Here is a 26,919-nt window from a genome sequence, read left to right as displayed (position 1 = left end):
TATTTGTGAAAATCAACCTATAATTCTCAATTTTAAGTAACGAAATATCTATCAATGTTCGCATTTTTAATGCCAACTCTATATTTAGACTTGTGAGAGTTTTGTTGTAATGTTAATTACTATTTCGTTCTTATAGCTTTGTAAACTTTGAGCGTGGTCTATATTTTACATTTTTAACATTAATTGTATATTATTTTTTTTTAGTAATTTATTTCATATTTGAACCATTTATGTTGTGATGTTTGGTATAGTGCGGTTTCTATGCTTTGTGTGCTCGGTGAACCTACATTTACAATCTTTTTAGTGTGATATTGTCAAAAAAAATTCCATTTTGTTGAAACAATACCTTTAGAAAAAAGAAACCTATTGGCCTCGAATTAAAAAGAATCTAATTGTCATAACAGAATTATTTGTTGAAAAAAAAAAATTTCATTCATCGTCCTTAGTACCTCTTTAATGTATTATATAGGTGTTTTAAATTGGTGGGTACATCAACATATTTTATTTTTAGTCCAAATAGAAAGTACTACTGTTTTTATCTCAAAGATAGTAGATTTTTATTTTTTATCCCAAAGTAGTAGTATATTTATATTTTTAAACCAAAACAGCATACGGATATTTGTTACCCTCATCCCAAATCATAATCATCGAAAAGAAACTACTCGCCAAAAATAAACAATTTACCGCTTTGGCAGCACGATGTCACATTGCAAATTAACAGCATACTTTTCTTTTTATCATGAAACAACAACATGCCAAAAGAAAACTAATCGCCGAATAAACAATTCGCCATAGGGCTGAAGCGAACTATCGAACAACAGAATATAACTAACTGACACATAAAAACTATTTGGTGCCACTGCCACATAAACAGTAATAGACGAAAATTACTATTTGTTGTCCGTCTAGAGACAATTGATCGCCGGAATGAAACGAATCGCCAGAATGAAACAAAGCGAAAGGAAAAAATTTGATGACCGCCAAAATACTACTAACTTTCGTTCGGAAACTAATCACCGGAATAGAAACAAATTGTCGCCGCCGCATCGCGCGGGCACGCTACTAGTATATATATATATATATATATATATATATATATATATATATATATATATATATATATATATATATATATATATATATATATATATATATATATATATATATATATATATATATATATATATATATATATATATATTGAAAAGTGTTAGATGTTAATGAAATATAGATAGGTGAATTGTTGTACCTTATACATATTCATTTCGATAAATAATATTTTTTTTCATGAGTTATGTAATCAAAATGATTACTAAAATGATAAATAGAGTTTGTATAAATCACTACTTTTATATAAATACAATGTCCGATTGTATAGTATTTCACCAAAAAACAGACACTAAAAAAATATGTCAAACATACAAGACACTAAAATATTCATTAATGAAGGCCTTATATGCTATGTTCGACTGAAATTAATCAATTCGTAGGTTTATTTCAGTGTCGTAAAACTCAGTCTACTCGACCTAGTACTTGGAACTAGGTACATACCGAGTCGATTTGATGAAAATCACCCATAAGTACTTGAACTCAGTCAAAATTAATGCTACTCAAGTCAAATTTGTAGCTAATTGGTCGATCTTGGTCAAACTCTATAAATTTGACGTATTTTTAAAATAAATAACTATATATATATATATATATATATATATATATATATATATATATATATATATATATATAGTTATTTATTTGAAATTTTGTTGAATTTAATCTAAATTTGATGAAAAAGAATAAAAAAGAAAGACTAAGGATTAAATGATTACTCTAATATCAAAGTAACTATATTAATTTACTTAATCTGAGTACTCTCTGCGTAGATCGAATACCCACTACTCCTTAGTTGACCAGTTACCCCATAAAGACTTTTGCAACCTTGATTTATTGAATAACAAAATTAAATTACATATAACCAGCGTGTTGCCTAGACATTTACTACTTTGTGCAATAGAGAATGAATGAATTTCTACATTTATGGTCAATAGAAACTCACATGAAAGATTAGTTTCCACCACTTACACCTTAGTTAATATCAAACCAAGATGTAGATACTTAGTCCTTTTAGTCCTGGATGTGTGGAACGAATGAGATTTAGTTAAAAACAAAGTCTTTGGAGGTTTCCAAAGCTTCTGTTAACTATAGACTTGTCATAGTTGAGAACACCATTGTTTTATGTTCTTTAAGGACAAGTCGCCTCCAACTTCAACTCATAAGAAAGATGACTGATCAGATATTCATGTCCTTTTGATGACTTTCTACTAGCATGCATGAATATCTCATTAATCATCTTTAATTGCCAAGGGAGACACTATGTAGAGCACATACACCTTGTAAGTCATCGTTACTTAGGTACATTTTCTCTTGGCTTGAATTTAACTTAGAAAATAACAATTTAGAATTTTTATGAAGACAACATTAACAAAAAACAAATAAATCCAAACAAGAATCCAAACATTTGTATAAGTTTTAGACTGGTGCCTAGTTATGAAACTATTCAAAGTTTCTAGAAATTTGTTTTTTTTTTGTTTGTATAGTTTTGAGATTATTCATACGAGTTTTTGAACTTGCTCTTGCTCTTACTTATTAAATTGTTTAAAGTCTCTAAAATTTTGTTTTTTTCACGCTTGTGGTGAAATATGTTTTTAATACATAAAATTGTTATCTAAAATAACTACTAAAACCCCCCTTTGAAATATTTATTTTTATGAATATCATTTTATTAAACTATTTAACTAACAAAACATCGCATTTCTATGAGACGGAGGAGATCTCTATTATTTAAAACAAACGTTTCCTTTTTCCTTTCATTAGTATATTACATACTTGAACTGATTTTATTATGAGCTTATCATATATTATTTACGAATCACAAGCAATGCCTAATGGTATTGAATGATCTTCAAGTTATCTTAAGTAGAAAATACGAATTGTTTAAGAAAGAGTGTAAGACATATATACAAAATATTACACTTATAAAATCTAAGATCGGCTCAAACATAAAATTGTGCGTGCGTGACACACACACACACACACACACACACACACACACACACACACACACACACACACACACACACATATATATATATATATATATATATATATATATATATATATATATATATATATATATATATATATATATATATATATATATATATATATATATATATATATATAAGGTTAAAACCCATGTACTACAAGGTTGATAAATATAATAACATGGATAATAACATATACACAAAGGGACACATAAGTATAATGCTATAATAAACAAAAAAAAAACATGTTGCTTTATATGATTCAAAATTTTCCACAACCTAAATACAAACTAATGTCAAAATTTGACAAAACCAATGTATAAACAACTATGTTTTTTAGGTACCATAGTCATGAAAATAACATGTTAAAAACACAATATATTATGTTTGTAATAATAAGTGGTTTCGTTAATATTCATTTTTTTAAAGCAATTTGCATCATATAAAAATGAAATGATCATATTTGTATTAAACGCATGAAGTCAAAAAAAAAAAAAAAAAAAAAAAGACCCCAACTCCTATTTTCGCTTGAATAATGAACATATGCATTTTTTTTGGATCAGTGTTGAGAATGTAAACAATCATTCAGTATGATTCTCTTTGTTAGAAGTCAATATTGTTAAAAATATAATGGTAACAAAACTCAAATCATGCAAAATGGCAAGCAATTTTCTGAATTAAAACCCAAAGTTGGATAAATCATATCTGGTTGAAATAATTACAAAAAATGAAAATAAAAACGAAATTACCTTAAATGTTAACCAAAAGGGCTTGTTTTTTGTGGTATGGTTACTTTCATGATATAGTTTGTATTTATAGCAGGTTCATAAAGTGGTGCAATCAAATAACACCAATCATAAGAAGTGAATATATTTTAAAAAGCTTGGGACAAGTGTTTGATTCAAAGTTAATTGCCACATTTGGTTATCTTCCCAAAGCAATTGTAGAAGTACTTGACAAGTATAAGCTATGGAATCCATTTTCAAACAATAAAATACACTCTAAAATTTGTGGATGAAAATCAGTGTTATCAATGAAGCTATAGGTTAGAATTTCCGCTACTATTTTCCTAACAGTTCTATAAAAAAAATGTAAGAAGTTCTACAAATAATTAGAAAAATAATGAAAGATAAAAACTCATAATTTTTCCATACAACTTACACCAATTAGTACAACAACCATCCCTGTAAATCAAAAAGATTAATTAAAGAAATAGTTATTCGAAATAGAGATGTATATGAAATAGTTGATCCTTTACATGTCTACTTTTCTATATCTTGCATTCAACCAAAATTATAACATACATAAAACAATTTAAAGGTGTTTGGATGCAAATCAAAAGAATCAAAAAGAAAACCTTTGAATTGTTGTTACTTTAAGACATAGACTTACATACTCTTCTTTGACAATGACTTGGATGCTAATTAGTGATCATTGAAAACAAATTGAATGAAATGAAATTGTTACTGTACTAATGAAGTACTGATGAAGGTAAAATAATTCCTATGTTCTTCAGAGATTAAAGATGAATATAGCAAACTTAAGAAGAAATGGCCTAATTCATACAAAAAACTAATAAAATTAAGAAGAAATGGCCTAATTCGCACATTATCCTAATTTCCATCCTTCTCATACTAATTCTAGGTGGTAGATTTCTTATAAGCCTCATGGAGAGCACTTTCGGGGACACATAATATAAATATTTTGAAACTCAAATCGCACCATGTTGAATTCGATGTAATGCTACACAAATCACTAAAAAAATGAACCTAAATCTTTGAAGCACAAAAAATGTTTAAAAAAAAGGATCTATTGAAAACTGTGTGTGTGTGTGTGTGTGTGAGAGAGAGAGAGAGAGAGAGAGAGAGAGAGAGAGAGAGAGAATTCAATATTAGAAATTCCAATGTTGATTTTTGAGTTGCGGATGGATGATTGTGTAGTGATGGGGAATTGATGATTTCTTATTGATTTTATGGGTTGTTGTTGTTATCAAAATTAATAGAACGGAATCTATGAGAAGATATATAGCAACAAAAAATAATTAGGGGCCTGATTTAAGGGGATTAACATGGAAATCGTGTAATTGCCAAAAATGTATACAAAATTCATATGAACATGTACGGGAAAAAAATTTAGTGATAGGTCTAGAAAATTGGCACGTGACATGAAAACTACTTTTTTTATTAGAAGTAGGTTGATAAGTCAACCACCATTATTAGATTTTGAGTAAAGTGGGGTGGGGGAAACTGTGGAATAATGTAGAATTTTTCTTGATTTAACGAAGAATTTTCATGGATTTAGGAGGATTTTTGAATTCCATTTTCTGTTCTGATTTATAGTTATCTATTTATTTATTTCTGTTTTTGGGCATTTAAACCTGCTACTATTAAGTTTTGGGCCGCTTATAATTGATTTGGGCTCAGAAGACCCTTATTGGTAAAGACTCAAACGACATCTTTTTGCATACACTACAATTGTTCATACATATATCTCATGGTCACTGGTCAACGCTTGAAGATGAATCATCACGCTTCGATTGAGAGAGAGTAATTTTGTTCGATTTCATGTTTAATTTGCTCAATCATTGTATTTGGGGGATAATGTCTGCAAACTCTACTCTTTATATCTCTCTAGAAAACGAGATTGAAGCGGCCATGCCCTGATCTGAATCAAGGTATAGTCATCTTCAACAACGATTTCAAGGTATTATTATTGCCTTTTCTTTTTGTTGACAACGGTTTTAATAGTTAAGTAGATGAAAGCGAGGCTAAAGAGAATGGGATAGAAGAGAGGTTGATGCTGATGATGAAACGGGAAATTGGAATTCAAAGTAAGCAAAAACTTGATTATGATGAATTCGAACATTAGGCAGCGATTAAAGTCAAAATTTTGAACTTATAAAGTCAAATGAATAATCATGTTCATCAATTTTTTTCCCTAACATTAGTTAATTCATATTCATTTATTAGACTTCTTTTTCAAAGCCTCATACATGAAAAGCAAATCTTAGACCATAACCAATAATCATGGGCGAGGTACAGTCCGTTTATGAACGAATCATGAAACATATATAAGGTAAAATTGATCCTCTTTTCTTTATTCACTTGTTGCTTCGTCTTTATGGAGTGCAAGAGTTATATATAAACTTACTTTCTAAGAAAATATGTCAATAGTCTAGCTTGTTGCACAGAGACCATCTTGCAGATGTTTTGTGCATGTCCTCGATCAATGTTTTTGCGAATTAAAGTAGTTATGATGTATCATCTTTCTTATAATCAATATTAATATTCAATGATATATTGTAGATGCAATCAATGTTGGATCTTGTTTCTGAATTTTAAGTTAAAGTGCAGTCAAACTCCTTTTGCATTCATCTACCGGTCCAATATGAAGTAAAAAAAACAACCACCCCGGTCCAATACGTTAGACTTATAATATTTAGTCGATATTTTCTACGCACTTGGATATTAAATAATGGGATAATTTTTATATATTTCTCATGGAAGTATAATAATAATGTTTAGATTTCATTTTGTAGGTAACATGTGATTGAAAAGGATAAAACAATAACATCAAGTATCATAGTAACTCTTATCCTACTCAATTATAACTTCATCTAAACATTGGTTTCTTATATATCAAATGATGATATTGGGTCGTGCTTAGCATATATATACTAGTAGGGTACCCGTGCGATGCTGCGACCACAAATAGTTTCTTTCGGTGATTAGTTTATAACGACTATTCATTTTCTTTAAGTAGACTAATTCGAGATGAAAAAAATATGTTTAAACAAGATACAATGCATTGACAAATATCATTACCATTCAAAATAATATTTGTATAGAGTTGAATTTCACAAATCACTTCATATTCCAGGAAAACACAAAATTGTGTCTAAATAAAATGACAATTGTTAATGTTTTAACTACAATGGTATATATGCGTTACAATCTTACAGGAAAGCAATATTATCATTGTATCAAACACACATTATTTTGTTTCTTAATTTGAATTGATTGAAATGTTGAGGATCATAACCAACTAACCATACATGATGCTGATTCATAGAGTTTTTATGTTGATAAACAAAATCAATGTTACATCCTTTTTCTAAATTTTAAACCAATATGTTTTTAAACATAAAATATCGTTAACTCTTCATACGAAAACAATGCATACCATAAACAATTTTATAGCTATTCTAAACCATTCATTACTCATTTTGCCGGTTTAACCCATCCCTGCCTAAGCGTTATCTATTTAAACCCCCCCTCCCCCCCCCCCCCCCCCCCCTCAAAAATAAATAAATAAAGAACACTTTATATATATATATATATATATATATATATATATATATATATATATATATATGGTTAGGTTAATGTGTTTCTTACATATATTGTCTGCTAGAATGCACCAATAGGAATTTAGTAAAATTAAATAATTATTTAATTAAATAAATATAGATATTAAATAATTTCCATAATTGTATGTATATTAAATGATATCCATAATTATAATTCTCTTTTTATAGAAACTAATTAAATTCATCATTAATATCAGCAATAACATTCTTTCAGAATGAATTCGCATCTAGGTTTTTTTGTATAGGTTTGTTTTTTGTTTCACTAATCACTCACTTAAAATACAATAAGGTTGCATAGAATATGAAGAACAAGAGTGTATTCTACTAGAATACACTCTCATTGTTCTAGATACAAATTCATTCTGAAATAATATTATTGTTGACATTAATGACGAATTTAATTAGTTTCCATAAAAAAAATTATAAGTATGAATATCATTTAATATACATATAATTTTACTAAATTCTTATTGGTGCATTCTAGCACACAATAGATGTGAGAAACATTTGAACCTACCTACCTCTGTCTCTCTCTCTCTCTCTCTCTCTCTCTATATATATATATATATATATATATATATATATATATATATATATATATATATATATATATATATATATATAGGTAAGTTCAAATGTTTCTCACATCTATTGTGTGCTAGAATGCACCAATAGGAATTTAGTATTAATTATATGTATATTAAATGCTATCCATACTTATAACTCATTTTTATGAAAACTAATTAAATTCGTCATTAATGTCAACGATAATATTCTTTCATAATTAATTCATATCTAGAAAAACGAGAGTGTATTCTACTACACTCTTGTTCTTCATATTCCATGCAACTTTATTGTATTTTAAATGAGTGAATCCTGAAACAGAATATGAACTCATATATAAAAACCTAGATGCGAATTCATTCTAAAAGAATGTTATTGCTGACGTTAATGACAGATTTAATTAGCTTCCATAAAAAGAGAATTATAATTATGAATATCATGTAATATACATATAATTATGGAAATCATTTAATATCTATATTTATTTAATTAAATAATTATTTAATTCGTTAAATTCCTATTGATGCATTCTAGCAGACAATAAATGTAAGAAACAAAATAACCTAGCCCTACCTATATATATATATATATATATATATATATATATATATATATATATATATATATATATATATATATATATATATATATATATATATATATATATATATACTAGGTTATAACCCGTGGACACCACGGATAAAAGGAAAAAAAATATAAATAAATCATAAGATAATAATTGACCAATAATAAAAAATTTGATTAATTTATAAAGTTAGATATTTTTTCTATAAGTTTATAATGATATAATGATTACTTCAAACTACAACAACAAATTGGTTTGAATTTCCAATCGACATTATATATATGTAGATATTTTATAAAATTATGATTTTGTACAATACAATATAAATTTTGAATAAAGTGAAAAATACAAACAAAATCAATCTCCATTTTCAACCCCTGAATCATATTTAAGAACTTTTTCCACAAACATCCTTGAAAAGTTGTAAGAGAATTGGTTAATAGCAACATATGTCCAATATAACAGCTCCAAATGCACCTTCCTTTGGCACAAATTTCCCGATAAGATCTTTATTGGCCAGAAAAACAGCGCCTAAAGGATGTTAAGTTTTATCAATTTAGTGTGGCTAACCATTTGAGATTTAAGATAAGTTTTCCTAAATTGGCACCCTCAACTTGAATATTGTCTTCATATTACCCTTCTAATATAACTCTCGTTACTGTCAAAATGTAGATACCCATGTAGTCCAAAAAATTGTAGTAAATTACAGGTTTAATCCCTGTGTTAAATCATTTATTTGGATAAAGTACAAAAGCTTACTGTTTTGCTTTTTTTCCCTATATAATGTGAATCACTTCTCAAATGTGTCATGGTGGCATACTTCACCAATAAGTTAATCATGTAAACCTTCCTCAATAACAAAGTTAAAACTCTCATTCCAAATTGGATTCAAGTCTTCATTTATGACCTATAATGGGTCAAGCAAACATAAACATAAATGTATGCTTTTTTTTTTGGATAAATACAACATTTAGCAATGTACTTTCATTTATCTATGTCTTATATCATCCTACAATCACACTGTTATGGCAGCATGATCAATTGTTCTTCTCATATGAATGATCTTGAAACTCCTTCCAGTCCAAGGAAAATGGTGGAAAACCGATTATATATGGATGAGGATTTTTATTTAAATATAAGGACTCCTTGTTCTACACAAATGATTTTAATTTTTAAGCATATGAGAATATCTCATCGTGAATATATTTTGCAATAAAAAAGTTGGTACTTAATGGAAAAGGCTTAAAAGTTCGTCTTTCTCCATTGATTCAAAGGAACATCAATCACAACAAATATAAATGACGATTAAAATCATAAAAAAATAATAGACAAGTCAGACCAATAAGTAATTTCTCTTCAATGTTTGGTAGTCAAATAAATTTAAATGCTTAAAATGAATATATAATACTTAATTTTTGTTATTCATAATAGAAATGGACTTGTATAATGATATAATAAATTAATATTTATAATTTTTAGGTTTTAACTTTGTAGAATTAAGACAAGGGTAAAATGGTCATTTCATTAAAAATAAGATTTTTATCAAACTATAATGCCTAAATAAGGATGAAAATAAGACTTTGGTAATCTTCACTTAACATCGTACTTCAATATACAATAACTATTAAGAAAATTTTACCAAGTGTTGTACCTTTTAAATTTTTGTTAATATGGCTTTATACTTTGATCAAGGTCGTAGATATGTATAGTAATGAACTAAACAATACCTAAGATATCAATAAATAAGAAACTTGTTTTTCTTTTTTTAAATATAAGATTTTATCAAATTATAACATTGACGTATACTGTATGGGTAAAATTGTCATTTCAATTTTCAAAATTGTTGGAAAGTGTTATGTTATAAAGTATTTTACATGTTAGTATGATGCTATAAAAACACTTACAATAGGTAAAGTGTCAATTACAACACAAAAAAATTCTTACATCTCGATAGAAACTGAAAAAGTAAAATTTTTGACAAAAAAAGGAGTGTAGTTTGGTAAAAAGTAGGATGATATAAAGTATAATGCAAGAAAGTAGGATGTTATAATATACTTACATCTTGTTATTCATAAAATAACATGGAAAAGTGAAAACTACGTTGCTATTAATTGTGAAGGCTAACATAAATCGCTCCTTTTTTTTGAAAACCGCAACAATAGTCCATCTCTATATAATGTGACGGATTGTCCCTTAGTTAAAAATAACCAAAAATGGTCCTTGTATATTATGGTAAGTGAAATAAAACCCCAAAAATAATCCATGTTTAAATGAACAAACATAAATGGCCTGTTTCTTAAAAAAAACTAAAAAAATTGTCCTTATTTTTCAAATTCCAAAATACTGGAACAATCCATTGCTATAATTTGAAACTTATATAACATGTAAATTTTGTATATTCGATTCAAAAGGATATTTAACTTGACAAAAGCTTCTAGACTATGCTTGTAGGAAACTAAAATATGTAAAAAAAAAATAAAAAAAGTAGAAGGGCATATTTGGAAAACGTAAAAATGATGATATTGAACATAGAATGTTGTAATTATATTTATCAGGTACAAATCAAATGTTAATGTAATTGTCCAAAGGTAAACATAACCTAATGTTATTATAGTATTAGTGATTGGAGTAAATTAAAGACACTTACATTGGTTCATATTTCCAGCTAATTATAACAACTTCATTCAAATACAAAGCTATTTTAACTTCTATAATTTGGATGTGCGATTTCATTTTTGGCCCAATATTCCATAGTACAATGCACCTGTATGAAAAAGATTGGAAGTGGAATGTTAAAATATAAAGAAATGAAAGTAGGATGCTATAATACATACAAAAATGAAAACTAAGTGTATAGAAGTTTTTCAAAGTAGAATATCCTAATAAAATATATATTGAAGGTATAATTCATTAAACCTACAAAATCACCATTTTATAAATATTTAAAATGGATAGATCACATGTGCAACTGTACTTATCAAGCTGCCAAAAGGCTCATAGTGCTTCATTTTATATTTTTTTTTTCTTTTACATAAAAATATAAAATCAATAATTTTAGATTAAAGATTAATTTTTTAACACAACACCCAATCCCTTGGTTGTTAAAATATATTGTACATGAATAAGACCATAAAGCATTTATGTTGCTGATTCAATGATTTCGTATTTTTCTTCTAACTAAAGACATATCTCCTCCATAATAAATTTCTTAATCATTTTTATCAATATGAATTTGAAAGATAAATTTGGTGAATATTTGGAATGAACCTATCAAAAAATAAAAGGTTTACCATGAGAGGATTCAAACATTTAGGAGCATAATCAATTAATCATAATAGGGAACTTGGCTGCTCAAACAACAGAGGTTAAAATCATCATCTTCACAGAAAAAATCCATTCCCATGTAGACTGCAAAACATGAAATCCAAGATTTGTCGTCTCATCAAACCTACTTACAACTAACTGATTCCTCACTGTCTGTCATCAACAAAAAAGTAAAAAAAAAAAAAACTAAGTTTTGAAATTAAATTTCCAAATTTAGGTTTATTTCTAAATTCCAATTTAATACTGATCAAAAGGTTTAAATATCATCAATTGAATATGAATGCCATGTTATCTAACTGTTGATATGCCTAACATATTACCAAACAACAATGAAGTCAAGGGAGGAGAGAGTCTTGATCTGATATATTGAGGGCACATTACAATAAAGAAATTTCAATTCAATAAAGAATCATTTAAAAAGATTATTAAATTGCAACTAACCAGTCAAACCTAAAAAAAATCAACTATTTGACTGTTTTATTTAATGAATTTTAAAACACACAAAAAGAAACATCCACAATACAAAGTAAAAGCATACTTATTTTTTCTCTCAAGCATTTCAACAAACACGTAGTAGATGAATGTTACCTTCGTTAAAGTCTTAAGCCTAGAGTGAGGAGAAAACCAAAACTTCAATGAGGGAACAATAAGTGAGTAAATATAGGGAAACAAATACATGTTGATAATATTAATTGAAATTTTTTATACGTTTCAATTTACCATTGACAGAACATGCTTGCAGCCATAAACACCTTGGTTGAATGTTGAGTTTTGTCGAAAATTAGAGAGGCAGGGGCTGCTAAGTCAACATCTGAGATCGTTAGTAGGGGAAGGCCGACCAAAACATATATCAAGAAAATACACAAAATCAATTGAATTACTAAAAGAGCATGGACCCTACAATGGTTTTCGAAGAACAACAAAGGAAAAAAAGAAGCTATTATCAAAAGACCTTCCCCTACTAACGATCTCCGTAGTTGACTTAGCTCCTTCTGTCTCTCTAATTTTGTACAAACACAACGAATAGGAAACTCCAGTAGATAGGAGGAGATGCGTCGCTATGATGGGGAAAGTGCTGCAATGGTGAAGTAGTAAGACAAAGGTGAAGTACCACAGGTACACTTCGTATCGTGGTCAAAGTTAAAGAACTGAAGACTGATTTATGCATTACGTCGTTGTCGATTACACTGAGAAAAGGAGGGAGATAAAAATATTAAATGGAGAAATTGCAAAAAGAATTGAAAAACATACCAAATAAAGCTTGATGACTCAGAAATTGGGAACAGGAAAGACAATCAATGGGAGATACTCTTGAAATCACGATTGAGGTTTATATGAAATGTCGATTACCTTCGTTGCAGATGAATGTGTAATCACTAATAAGGTGTGTTTGAAGGTATATATGAATTCAACAGAATGCATAGGGTATCATATTCAAATTTGGAAAATATTAGGTTCCTGATTTATTGCTACTTACTTTCTGATTTTTGAAGATTGATTGGTGATTTTATGGATTGAGTTCAGCTAAATTAGGTTGATTTTTGAATATTATAAGTGAAATGCTGAGATTTAGGAATTGAATGTGGATGGAGGATGAACATCATTGGGCGGGAAAATGAGAGAGCAGAATAATGGTGGAAGGACATCGTGGCATAAGACAATGCTTAAAAGATAAAAGATGATAAGTGGCTTGTTTAGGAGTGTTTTATTAAGCATGGAGATGTATAATCACATCCGGTGAGCATTCTAAATTATGTGTTGCAACGCAATCAAAAAATTTATGTAGTTACAAGTACTTTGCTAAATGATATATGTTAATGGTCTTCGTTAGCATATTTCTATTCTTCGAGCTCGAAAAGTAAAAACCCAATTAGGTGTAGTAGATTGATTGGTATAATTAAACATATAATATTACAATGTTACATAAATGTTCCTTGTAGAATTCAAATGACCATTGTTCTAGCATGATTTATCTTGTTTTCTGTAGGCCCATAAAAAGTTTGGGCTTTGATACGACTGGTATAAATTTAATTCTATGGTTTATAGAACTTAAACAATAAAACTTCATTAAAGGTGTCTGTGGTTTCATAAAATATGAAATTTCATTTCCAATTATAAAAAACCTTATGGATGGTCTCTGTGGTTTCAAAACTCTTAACGTTTAATCCTTATGGCTAACTTCGTCAGTATTTGTCTGTTAAGTTGTAACATCTCAAAATTCAAGACCAACAATTTCATTTTAAATTAAACAAATATAAAACTATTTGTCTGAAAACCATATATATATATATATATATATATATATATATATATATATATATATATATATATATATCTATCTTATAAAAGAAATCTTACTATTTCTAAGAATACATTGAATATAATAATGTTATTTTTTTTAAGACGTTCAATCCATTAAGCTAAAAGTACAAGTAATCATCAATAAAATAATATTTAATTTTAAATTGAATCCTTATATTTCTCGCAAATCTGATATCCTTCCCTTAAATCCGGTTCATTCAAAATTTGAAGCCTTTTTATACAAATACACTCTTGAAATATCTTATTGTTACCTCCCCTTTTGATTCTCTTAGTTGAAACCCTAATTCCAGAAAAGTTCTTTCAATTTTTTCCCGCCATCCCCTATATATTAGGCGCTAAACTCTTCTATGTCCCCCTAGGTTGATCGAAGTTACATTTTTTACGATTACTTTCATCCTATGCGTCATACGATCGAAGGTACATTTTCTAATATGTTATTCATACTTTTGTAAGTTATGATTATAAGAAGGATCAACCAAGACAAACATATTTCAATTCTAATGCCTTACAGATTTTAGGGCTTCAAGATGACTCGGTCGACTGTACATTCTCTATTGTGTTATTTATACTCTCACGCCAGACCTACTACCACCACCGGTTCACTCACCACCACCACCGGTGCACTCACCGCCACCACCATTTCTTCAAGACTCATCTATGTTGTATTCGATTTCATTTTATCTGTAATATAAGACGAAGATATTTATTGATGTTTGATTGTTTCTCTTTTTTACACTATAAAACAAAGCCCTAGATTTTATTATATTTTTCTTTTGATCTTTCTCGAAAAAAACATCAGAGTATCACTAAATCTTCATTTTTTTTTTTTAGATTTGATGGAATCCATTAATGGTAACTCGGGTATTGTTCCTTTTCTCAGGTACCTTCTCTATTGTATATCTATAAGAAAACATTGTCATGCCTGTAATCTAAACTATTCTCTTGCAGGTCAACTAACAAATGCAAAAGTGAGCTTAAGCATGTGTAATGTTGTTGTGAACAAGAACACCATAATTTTACTTGTGGAACGGTGTGCTCTTTTTCATCCAATATGTCATCTATACACACATGTCATTTATTCGTACAGTGTTTCCTTATTCACATAAAATGAATTTATGAAAAGGTAAGATGCTATCACATTTCCCTTATCCTATCTTAACCAGTTTTTTATTTAATTTTAAGATTCTTGACATTGTTAATGATTCTTATGAACAATAAATTTGTATCTTGAAGGAATGACAAAAATCTCATTTTTATGACTAAAAATAAAGAAATGCAGAGGTATATTTAAAGAGATGATAAGGACAAATGTGTAGATTGCTTCAAAGTTTTTGATTGTTTTTGGTGCTAAACTTTTGTTATTTGATTTAGGCCACTTGAGGAGGGAGGATGTTTCATAAATATCTGATGTTAATTTTGGTAAGCCAATTTTGTTTTTTGTATGATGATTTTGATTTGTATGATTTCTAATTAGGGTTTAACTTTATTTTTATTGAAATAGTTGCTGGTAGGTGTATATTTGTTTATTGTTATCTTTTTGAAATTTCAAGTGTGGATTTAGTCTGATATCAAGAGACGAAGTTAATAGTTTGGCTATCAAAATTTGATAATCTTCCACCATTTTGCCCTTGGACCAAAACTGAAAAAGTACAGTATACCTAAGGGACTAAATTTGTAGTTTTGTCTTATCCTTGAATAAAAGTTTATAGCATTGCAAAAATGGTTTTTTTATTTTTGAAATGCAGCAAAATCAAAGGACAAGAGGTTCTTACAAATTTGGTTTCTGTGATGTACTTTTTGTCAACTGTTCAAGGACAAAATGGTCATTGTAAAGGTTTTAACAGCTAGGCTATTAGCTTAGACAATGCAGAGAATAAAATAAATTGAAACCTATAAACAAGGACCAAATTTGCAATATAAACTTTGACCAAAATTGAAAAATTCACTATCCAAAATGTAATTTACTTGAAAAATAAGAAAACAAATTACCTTTTTCATTAATGTGTATTTTATTTATGGTATCTTACTTTCCTATATATGTGCGTTATATCATCATACTTTCATTTTATTTGAAAGTATGATGCTATAATTTATTTTCTAATTTAGGTGCCATTTGTATTCAGAATCTCCACTACACAATCTAAAAGGACCATGACATTAGGCAGATTCTGAGTAGACTGGGGTTTGATATGTTTTTATGAAAAAATTGATCTTTTTTTGCATAATCATTATAATTTCATTATGTGTTCAACTTAATTGTTGCTTTACCAAGAATTTAAGAAAGTTTTTTTTTCTTATATCCATGTTACTGTAACTGCAATACCTTTTTGTTTTTCTTGTAATAGGATGTGGTGCAATAGAATTAATGTTGCTTAAGCCATGTTGCTTGGTATGGAAGCAATGGAAGAAATAAGCCATGTTCATTAATTGTGGTACAACCAGTGTTCTAAAAGGCGCGCCATGGCGTGAGGTGTGACAACCCTAAATTTCCATTGTACGAACCTCATCTATTCAATAGAAGCTAGTTCAGTTTCTGTGATTTTTCAAGCTTTTCCGAACAAGTTTGTGTACATTAGGGTTTACGTTTTAGGTGATATCAGGAGAGTGGATACTCCTGGTTTTGTGAAACTTGGGCATTTCAAGTTTCATAATGTTACAGTCCAACATCAGGAATGAAAATATTTTCTGCCAAAATATTCCAGGACTATAAATAGTTTTCTGAATTAAATTAATTCATTATTCACAATTCCAAATAGAGAAAAGCCATATTCTCTCTGACGGATCTTCGGGTTTTCATCCCATATTGTGAGTTTACTCTTCTAAGTATGTTTCAATACTTGTTAGATGCTCATTAACACAAATTACATGTCTATATGTCAAGATCCGGGAGTTTACCGCCCAAGAACGTTCTTGGGGAGTAAACTCCAAAATGGAACTTTAATGCTTTCTAGACCCATCCGCATGTTAGGGGACTTATCAAGGACATTGTGTATGAACTTTATAGTCTAGAAATCATCCAAGAAACATAAGTTCTAGGAGTTTACGGCCAAGGAACTCCCTTGGGCCGTAAACCCCTTTTCAAGGGCTTAAATGCCCTAAAACTCTCCCCAAATGCTTAAGGGCCTTAACCACTTGTGCTTGTGCTTGTTTAGAACACCAAAAGCCCATAAAAACCATAAGTTTTAGGAGTTTACGGCCAAGAACCCTTCTTGGGCCGTAAACCCCATTTTGTGGGACAAAAATCATTCCAAGCACACCTAAGGCCTTTAGACAATTTACCTTGCACCTTTGGGACTAGAATGGAGAGAAGAACACATAGAAACAACTCCTTGGAAGGAGTTTATGGCCAAGGAACATGACTTGGGCCGTAAACTCCAAGTGAAGGCACCAAAGTGTGCCTCTTGTCCCCATTAGCCTTAGATAAAATCATGGATGCCATTCTTGATGTTTAAGAGCCTCAAATCAATTAATTTCCTAGAGTTTACGGCCGTAAACTCTAAGGTGAAGGACCTTAGGCCGTAAACTCCCTTATGGAGTGTTCTAAAGCCTTAAAACTACTTCATGTATTATTCCAACAAAGATAGGAGTGTTCTAGATGCAAGATAACACCACAAAACACCCAAAAACACCATTTGAGGAGTTCACAGCCATAAACCTATGAGTTTACGGCCGTAAACTCCAAGGTGTGGGGTTTGTTGGATGGTGAACTCCTATACAAGGCTATTTGATGTTTCAAACCCTTTTGCCTTGCCCCGTAGCAACTTAGATGCAACCATTTGGACCCTAAACACTCATAAAAGTGTTTAAATGTTTTCTAAGTGTCTTAACTTATTTAATTAAGTTTTTATGTGTCTAATTAGTTATATATATGTTTATTATATGATAACTAGGCTCGTGCGTGTAAACCAGTCTCCGTTTGTCACCTAGCACGGTAGCCGACACTGCAATTCAAACGACTCACCACAAGTGAGTTCATACCCCTTGAATCAACCTTTAAAATGATTTTAAGTGTTTTAAATACTTTATGGGGGGGGGGGGGGGGAATACAAGTCAAATACTTATAAGTTATTGCTTCAATCACATGTGATTGCATTTAATCACATGTGATTAATAACTAGGAAAACAACGATTTTCACACTGTTTAAACTGTTTTTCAACTGCTTTACTATTGAAATGTTTTATAAACTGTTTTACTATCCAAATTTACTTATAGACTGTGATTCAATCAACTGCTTCTTATACTTAAACTGTTTTACCAATGTATGCCTTCAAAATGATTTATAGATCGACATCAAGTCAATCATCTCTTGAAATTATATTTACGTTTTAAAATGTTTATGAAAACTTATTTATGCTTTATATATACAATTGCATGCCCGTATATGTATAGATATATAAATAATGTTCAAAAGGCTTAGGAATGCCATCCGCCCTATTTCCTTTTCCTCGATTTGGATGTGGTCTGGTGGGATTTCGGGTGACCATCCGAAAGTCGTTTCCATATTACTTATATATCATATATACATGTATAGACATAAAGGTACTTCCATATTCATATTCATCAGTACATCTTTAGCTAGTTACCATCGGGGTAACGCAGGATCATATACAGATATACTAGAAACAATACATATACAGATATACTAGAAACAATACATATACAGATATACTAGAAACAATACATATACAGATATACTAGAAACAATACATATACAGATATACGAGAAACAATACATATACAGAAATACGAGAAACAATACATATACATGAATACTTAACAATTGTGATCCACTGTATCGGGCATGCCTTAAATGTCATGGCCTGAGTTGTAGCCAGAATTCTCTTGGAGGGAGAGCGTGAGTTTGCGTATAGATCTATACTGGATTGACTATCCTACACCTTGCTGCTAGCTACAGCCGGACCTGCAGGTCTGCGGGTGCCAAACGTCATTTCTTATTACGACCATTCATTATGTCGTTGATTATCAGTCGATAGTATGGTGCAATCAATCACAATAAACCTTAATATAACTCCGGTTTAAGGTAGTAGTATTTAGTACAGCAGTAGTCTTAACACACAAAGCTACAGTACTACAATGATTTACCCATTACATATTTTAGTGATATTCTCACTTAAGCATTAATGTACAAACTATATTTTAACAAATGATAGTTATATTTGGGTAATCACACACTTTACAACAGAAATGTTTACAAAACAGCCTAGCCTTGGTAGAAGGTTACTTTTATAGAAAATATAGGATTTTCTGAGTGATTCAAACTTTTACAAACACTTTCAAACATTTACTTACATTTTTACAACTTATACATTGAGACATGTTCAAACGTTTTTACAAGGAACATTGACACTAAAATACTTATGAACTCACCAGCTTAATGCTGATAAACTCTTTCAAAATAACTTGTATTCTCAGGTCATCAGTAGACAGGTACCGAGGCCAGCTTTTGAGAAGATGGAGTGCATTCAAGACTCATCTCATATTATTTTGTGTCTCATTATTTTTGGTGTCTATAACTGTACAGAACACACTTGTATTAAAATTATATATTTAATGCAATGGATGATGTTGTTTGCTTATTTACATTTACTGTGTTGTGATACTGTACATGACGTCCTCCGCCCCGGAACGTTTCCGCCGTTCTTGGTTTTGGGGTGTGACAGATTGGTATCAGAGCATTGTTTATAGTGAATCAAGTATATCAACCCATAAAAGATATACTAATCTATAAACCCAAAAGGGACTAAAACACTCTGACCAAGAGTCTATACTTTAAATAATAAAATATTTAATCAAGTATACTAGTCTACATTTATACTAAAATCAGTGTCACAATGACAAGAACAAAAGTATTACGATTGTTGAATATCACAAGTGAGCTCGGGGATGTATGGTCAGTCCTTGGAGTGGCATAGCCTGATCAACTATGCTGGTCCTAGGAGTGATTAGCATATCCCCTAGAATGGTTGTGATATGTTAACAAGTCTAGAAACTTACCAACAATACCACAAGAAGATCAGTAGAACTTAGAACTTAAAATACTATAGGAGTATTTTGTGCTACTAGTTACACGTATACTATATTCTTATACCTCTCTTCTCGCGTAGATCTAAATGGCTGGATTCCATCATGGCGACCCGTACTTTCCCAATGAAGGCAATGCCGGGTGGATCGAGGAAGAGCCCGAAGATGATCATCAAATCCCTTTGGATGATCACCTTGCAGAAGGCTTTTCAGATGGATCTGACTCCGAGCCTGAAGTCAACAACCTACCGCTAGTAGGTCAAGCCCCAAACAACAACCCTCGACCAGCATTTCCAGGCCCTACTCCCATGTGGGCAAACAACTTGAATCGCTGGAGTGATGAGCAGGGTCAGCCCTTACCATATTTTGGGGACCGAACCTTTTACAGTGTTAGCGATGGTGGCTCTGCCGACAGAGCTCTGCCGGTAATCATCCGCAGGATAGCTCGTAATGTCGAGCAAGGTCGAGCGGCCATCGACCGGGTCATGGAGATTGATGCCAATTCAGGTGTCAATACAGTCCGCATCCGCCGTCTCGAAGAAGACATGGAACGGACCCGGAGAACCAACGAAACTCTGCAGCAACAGCTGGCTGCCTCACGTGCTGAAGTCTTAGAACTTCGAGCTCGTCAGAGAGCTCAGGACCGACACCTTCAAGAGGTGTTTCGCCAAGTGTCCGACCTCAGGGATCGCCCGAGGAATTCCCATCGCCATTAGATGATGTCTAGTACATCTCTGTCTTTTGATTTAGGGATAGCCTTGAACTTATGTGCTCTAAGTGGCACTTGTCTGTAAAATATTCCTAACTTTCGGTACTCTAATTAGGAATCTAGGACTGTTAGTATTGTCCTTATGGTATGATGTAAGACCTACTGTTAGGTCGATTTTTCCTTGAACTTATTACATCAGTAATACCAGTACTATTGAAATCTATATAACTTGTGGGAAAATTTTGTACACTTGTGTATTCCTACTAATATTTCTTATGTAATTTCAAACACTCATTCAAACTGTTGGGCTATGGTTAGTTAGTCCATGGGTCACTCTCACGTTGCTTACAAGTTGATTCTTAACATCCTTCTTATTTTTATAAACTTATAGCTGAAGGATGCCTCCTCGCAAGTCTCCCAGAAATAGGAATAATCCTGTACCTCCACCGCCTCCTCCACCTGCAGTCATCGATACTGCAGCCCTGAATGCTGCCGTAGCTGCAGCAGTGGCAATGGCCATGGCTCAGTATCACTCGTCTGATGCTAGCAGAGGTGGAACCCCTGTGGAATCTATCCCAGTTGAAATCCCTGTGCGCTCGAGGGAGTGCTCTTACAAGGATTTTACAAACTGCAAGCCGAAGCCTTTCTATGGCACCGGCGGAGTCATTGCTCTCTCGCAATGGTTCGAGAAGACGGAATCGGTCTTCGAAATCTGTTCGTGCCCTGCAGCATTCAAAGTGAAATATGTCGCATGCACCTTCGAGGATAAAGCCCTAACGTGGTGGAACGGCCACGTCAAAGCCCTAACTCTCGTCGTGGCTAACGACATGGGCTGGGCAACGATGAAGGACCTCATGACGGAGGAATACTGCCCTAGGGGCGAAGTCCAGAAGTTAGAACATGAACTCTGGAATCTGACAATGAAGGGCACCAACGTGATCGCTTACACTGCCCGCTTTAGCGAACTGGTGGCCCTATGCCCCAACATGGTTCCCACTGAAGGGAAAAAGATTGAGCGGTATGTATGGGGGCTAGTGCCTCCGTACCAGGGGAACGTCTTAGCATCCAACCCTGCTACTTTCGACAGTGCCAAGCGATTGGCACAAAGACTTATTGACCATGGAGTCAAGACCCCTGCAACTACAACCACTCTAACCATCCCAGAACCCTCTAAACCCGCTGGCAACAAGCGGAAGTTTTGGGATGAGAAGAAGAAACAGCGAGCTTCAAAGAAACAGCAAATCGTAGCAGTACATGCTGCGGTAGCCCCTACTGTTGTTACTGCTCCGAGGAAGCAGTACTCTGGAAGTTTGCCGAAGTGCAACAAATGCAACTTCCACCACAACGGCGCCTGCCGTGAAATGCAGTGTACTAACTGCCACAGGAAAGGACACACCGTCCGATTCTGTAGGTTCCCGGCGCAACCGATCTCCCAAGTTCCTGGCTCAGGCGCGAGCCCAACTTGCTATGGATGTGGCGAAACAGGCCACTTTAAAAGGGACTGCCCTAAAGCGAGGAATACTGGAGGAGCAGGGAGGGTACTAACAATAGGCCACGGGGAAGCAGTCGCTGACCCGACAGTGGTGACCGGTACGTTCCTCCTTGATAACTCCTATGCATGCATTCTGTTCGATAGTGGAGCGGAGCGAAGCTTCGTAAACCACAAATTTGCTTGCATGCTTAAGCAACAACCGCACGCACTTAATGAACAATTCACAGTAGAAATGGCCAATGGGAAGACTGAAAGTACTAATAACATATACTTAGGTTGTCTTCTAACCTTAGATAACCATTCATTCCCAATCGACCTTATGCCGGTCTCAATAAAAAGTTTCGACGTTATTATCGGCATGGATTGGTTAAGTCTTCATCGCGCCGACATCATGTGCTACGAGAAAGCAGTCCGTTTAAACCTCCCATCTAACGAAACCCTTATAGTCTACGGCGACAAACCAGGTGCGAGTCTTCGCATTATATCTAGTATTCAAGCACAGAAATATCTGCGCAAAGAATACCACGCATTTCTTGCTCACGTCGTCGATACGAACCTAGAAGCGAAAGAACTAAAGAACCTCCCAGTAGTGAGCGACTTCCCCGACATTTTCCCAGAGGAACTACCCGGGTTACCTCCGCATCGACAAGTCGAGTTCAGAATCGACTTGGTCCCAGGAGCTACCCCAGTAGCCAAGTCGCCCTACCGTTTAGCACCAGCCGAGATGCAAGAACTCTCTGGTCAACTTAACGAACTGCTCAGCAAGGGCTTTATAAGACCAAGTTTCTCACCTTGGGGAGCACCGGTCTTGTTCGTTAAGAAGAAAGACGGATCATTCCGTATGTGTATTGACTACAGAGAACTCAACAAATTGACGATCAAAAATCGTTACCCTCTGCCACGCATAGATGATCTATTCGACCAACTGCAAGGGGCGAGCTATTTTTCCAAGATTGATCTGAGATCCAGATATCACCAGTTACGAGTGCTCGAGGAGGATGTGCCAAAGACAGCCTTCCGAACTCGTTACGGACACTACGAGTTCGTGGTGATGCCATTCGGATTAACCAATGCGCCCGCAGTCTTCATGGATCTGATGAATAGAGTATGCCGACCTTACTTAGATCAGTTCGTCATCGTTTTCATTGACGACATCCTGATCTACTCCCGAAGTAAGAAGGAGCATGGTGATCATCTGCGACAAGTTCTAGAGACACTACGAAAGGAGAAACTTTATGCGAAGTTCTCGAAATGTGAATTTTGGATCCGAAGAGTCGAATTCTTAGGACACGTGGTTAGCGAAGAAGGAATCCACGTGGACCCATCCAAAATAAAAGCCATTGAGAACTGGTCAGCACCAAAGACACCTACAGAAATTCGCCAATTTCTAGGTCTCGCTGGCTACTACCGCAGGTTCATTCAGAACTTCTCCCGAATAGCGAAGCCTCTTACGACCCTGACCCAGAAAGGCGTGGCCTTTGACTGGGAAGAGAAACAAGAAAGAGCGTTCCAAACGCTCAAACGAGCCTTGTGCACCGCACCGATACTATCCCTTCCAGAAGGAATAGAAGACTTCGTAGTCTATTGCGATGCATCCAATCAAGGACTCGGATGTGTTCTGATGCAGCGAGGTAAGGTCATCGCCTACGCCTCGAGACAGTTGAAGACACACGAGGTTAACTACATGACCCACGATCTTGAGCTAGGAGCAGTAGTGTTTGCTCTGAAGATCTGGAGACATTACCTGTACGGAACGAAGAGCACTATCTTTACCGACCACAAGAGTTTACAACACATTTTCGATCAGAAGGAGCTCAACATGAGACAACGACGGTGGGTCGAACTACTCAGTGATTACGAATGCGATATTCGTTATCATCCGGGTAAAGCCAATGTAGTAGCAGACGCCCTAAGTCGGAAAGAATACTCTGGTCGCAAAGTCAAGTCATTATCAATAACCATCCATTCACACCTGACTAAACAAATTCAGGCGGCTCAACTGGAGGCCATGAAACTTGAAAATGTGTCGAGTGAATCCCTTAGGGGAATGGACAAGAACTTCGAAGCCAAGGGTGACGGAGCTTTATATTTCATGAACCGGATCTGGACACCGAAACACGGTGGTTTCCGAGACGTGGTCATGACCGAGGCTCACAACACTCGGTATTCCGTCCACCCAGGTTCAGATAAGATGTATCTGGATCTGAAAAAGCTATACTGGTGGCCTAATATGAAAGCAGAGATTGCTACCTTCGTGAGTAAATGCCTTACTTGCGCGAAGGTTAAGGTCGAGTACCAGAAGCCCTCTGGTTTACTGCAACAACCAGAGATTCCAGAATGGAAGTGGGAGCGGATCACTATGGATTTCATAACCAAGTTACCCAAGACAACGGGTGGACTTGACACCATATGGGTCATCGTTGATAGATTGACCAAGTCTGCATACTTCCTGCCTATCAAAGAAACAGACAAGATGGAGAAACTTACGAGAACATACATTAGGGAAATTGTACGGTTGCATGGTGTACCTATTTCCATTATCTCCGATAGAGATAGTAGGTTCACTTCCAGATTTTGGCAATCCCTACAACATTCCCTAGGAACAAGGCTGGACATGAGCACAGCCTACCATCCACAGACCGACGGACAGAGTGAGAGAACCATTCAAACATTGGAAGACATGTTGCGAGCCTGTGTGATTGATTTTGGGAAGGCATGGGATACCCATTTACCCCTTGTCGAATTTTCCTATAATAACAGCTATCACACAAGCATCAAGGCTGCTCCATTCGAAGCTCTCTACGGCCGAAAGTACAGATCCCCTCTGTGCTGGGCTGAGGTTGGTGATACCCAATTAGCGAGAGGGCAAGCTTCCGACAGTACTCTCACTGGTCCGGAAATCATTCGGGAAACGACAGAGAAGATCGTTCAAATCCGTGAACGATTGAAAGCCTCTAGAGACCGACAGAAGAGCTACGCCGATAAACGAAGAAAACCTTTGGAATTTCAGGTGGGAGACCGAGTCCTTCTCAAAGTCTCACCCTGGAAAGGCTTAATACGCTTTGGCAAGCGTGGGAAGCTTAATCCGAGGTACATAGGGCCTTTCGAGATTCTTGCCAGAGTCGGCCCCGTAGCTTACAAACTAGATCTACCCGACACTCTGCGTAACGTACATTCTACATTCCACGTATCTAACTTGAAAAAGTGTCTGTCAGACGAGACTCTCGTAATCCCACTCGACGAGATCGAGATCAACGAGAGCCTCAACTTCGTGGAAGAACCTGTAGAGGTCATGGACCGTGAGGTCAAGCAGACGAAACAAAGCCGTATCCCTATCGTGAAGGTTCGCTGGAACGCTAAGCGAGGACCGGAATTCACTTGGGAACGCGAGGATCAGATGAAGCTGAAATACCCTCATCTTTTCGCTTGATTGTTTGTAACTTTTATTTGCTTAAATTCTAATTTCGGGACGAAATTCCCTCTAACGGGGGGATGATGTGACAACCCTAAATTTCCATTGTACGAACCTCATCTATTCAATAGAAGCTAGTTCAGTTTCTGTGATTTTTCAAGCTTTTCCGAACAAGTTTGTGTACATTAGGGTTTACGTTTTAGGTGATATCAGGAGAGTGGATACTCCTGGTTTTGTGAAACTTGGGCATTTCAAGTTTCATAATGTTACAGTCCAACATCAGGAATGAAAATATTTTCTGCCAAAATATTCCAGGACTATAAATAGTTTTCTGAATTAAATTAATTCATTATTCACAATTCCAAATAGAGAAAAGCCATATTCTCTCTGACGGATCTTCGGGTTTTCATCCCATATTGTGAGTTTACTCTTCTAAGTATGTTTCAATACTTGTTAGATGCTCATTAACACAAATTACATGTCTATATGTCAAGATCCGGGAGTTTACCGCCCAAGAACGTTCTTGGGGAGTAAACTCCAAAATGGAACTTTAATGCTTTCTAGACCCATCCGCATGTTAGGGGACTTATCAAGGACATTGTGTATGAACTTTATAGTCTAGAAATCATCCAAGAAACATAAGTTCTAGGAGTTTACGGCCAAGGAACTCCCTTGGGCCGTAAACCCCTTTTCAAGGGCTTAAATGCCCTAAAACTCTCCCCAAATGCTTAAGGGCCTTAACCACTTGTGCTTGTGCTTGTTTAGAACACCAAAAGCCCATAAAAACCATAAGTTTTAGGAGTTTACGGCCAAGAACCCTTCTTGGGCCGTAAACCCCATTTTGTGGGACAAAAATCATTCCAAGCACACCTAAGGCCTTTAGACAATTTACCTTGCACCTTTGGGACTAGAATGGAGAGAAGAACACATAGAAACAACTCCTTGGAAGGAGTTTATGGCCAAGGAACATGACTTGGGCCGTAAACTCCAAGTGAAG

At 33.7% G+C, this 26,919-nt stretch overlaps 1 long non-coding RNA gene across 10 annotated transcripts; it reads left to right on the top strand.

The window, feature by feature from the left end:
• Window positions 1-5,353: 5,353 nt before the first annotated feature.
• On the top strand, window positions 5,354-19,959 carry LOC111897330 (uncharacterized). 10 transcript variants are annotated; one of them, XR_008224716.1, is made up of 9 exons: window positions 5,354-5,775; window positions 5,849-5,931; window positions 6,071-6,176; window positions 14,626-14,683; window positions 14,778-15,146; window positions 15,215-15,685; window positions 16,612-16,736; window positions 18,157-18,232; window positions 19,701-19,959. It is a non-coding gene; the product is annotated as an uncharacterized LOC111897330 (long non-coding RNA). The 10 variants fall into 10 exon arrangements; XR_008224714.1 differs by having other exon boundaries at window positions 16,612-16,760; XR_006184160.2 differs by lacking the exons at window positions 18,157-18,232; window positions 19,701-19,959 and having other exon boundaries at window positions 5,358-5,775; window positions 15,215-15,389; window positions 15,500-15,547; window positions 15,638-15,685; window positions 16,612-16,962.
• Window positions 19,960-26,919: the final 6,960 nt, after the last annotated feature.

Source organism: Lactuca sativa, chromosome 6, assembly GCF_002870075.4.
Source record: "Lactuca sativa cultivar Salinas chromosome 6, Lsat_Salinas_v11, whole genome shotgun sequence".
NCBI lineage: Eukaryota > Viridiplantae > Streptophyta > Magnoliopsida > Asterales > Asteraceae > Lactuca > Lactuca sativa.
The sequence above is the reverse complement of the archived record's forward strand: the minus strand, read 5'-3'. Positions and strand labels throughout refer to the sequence as shown.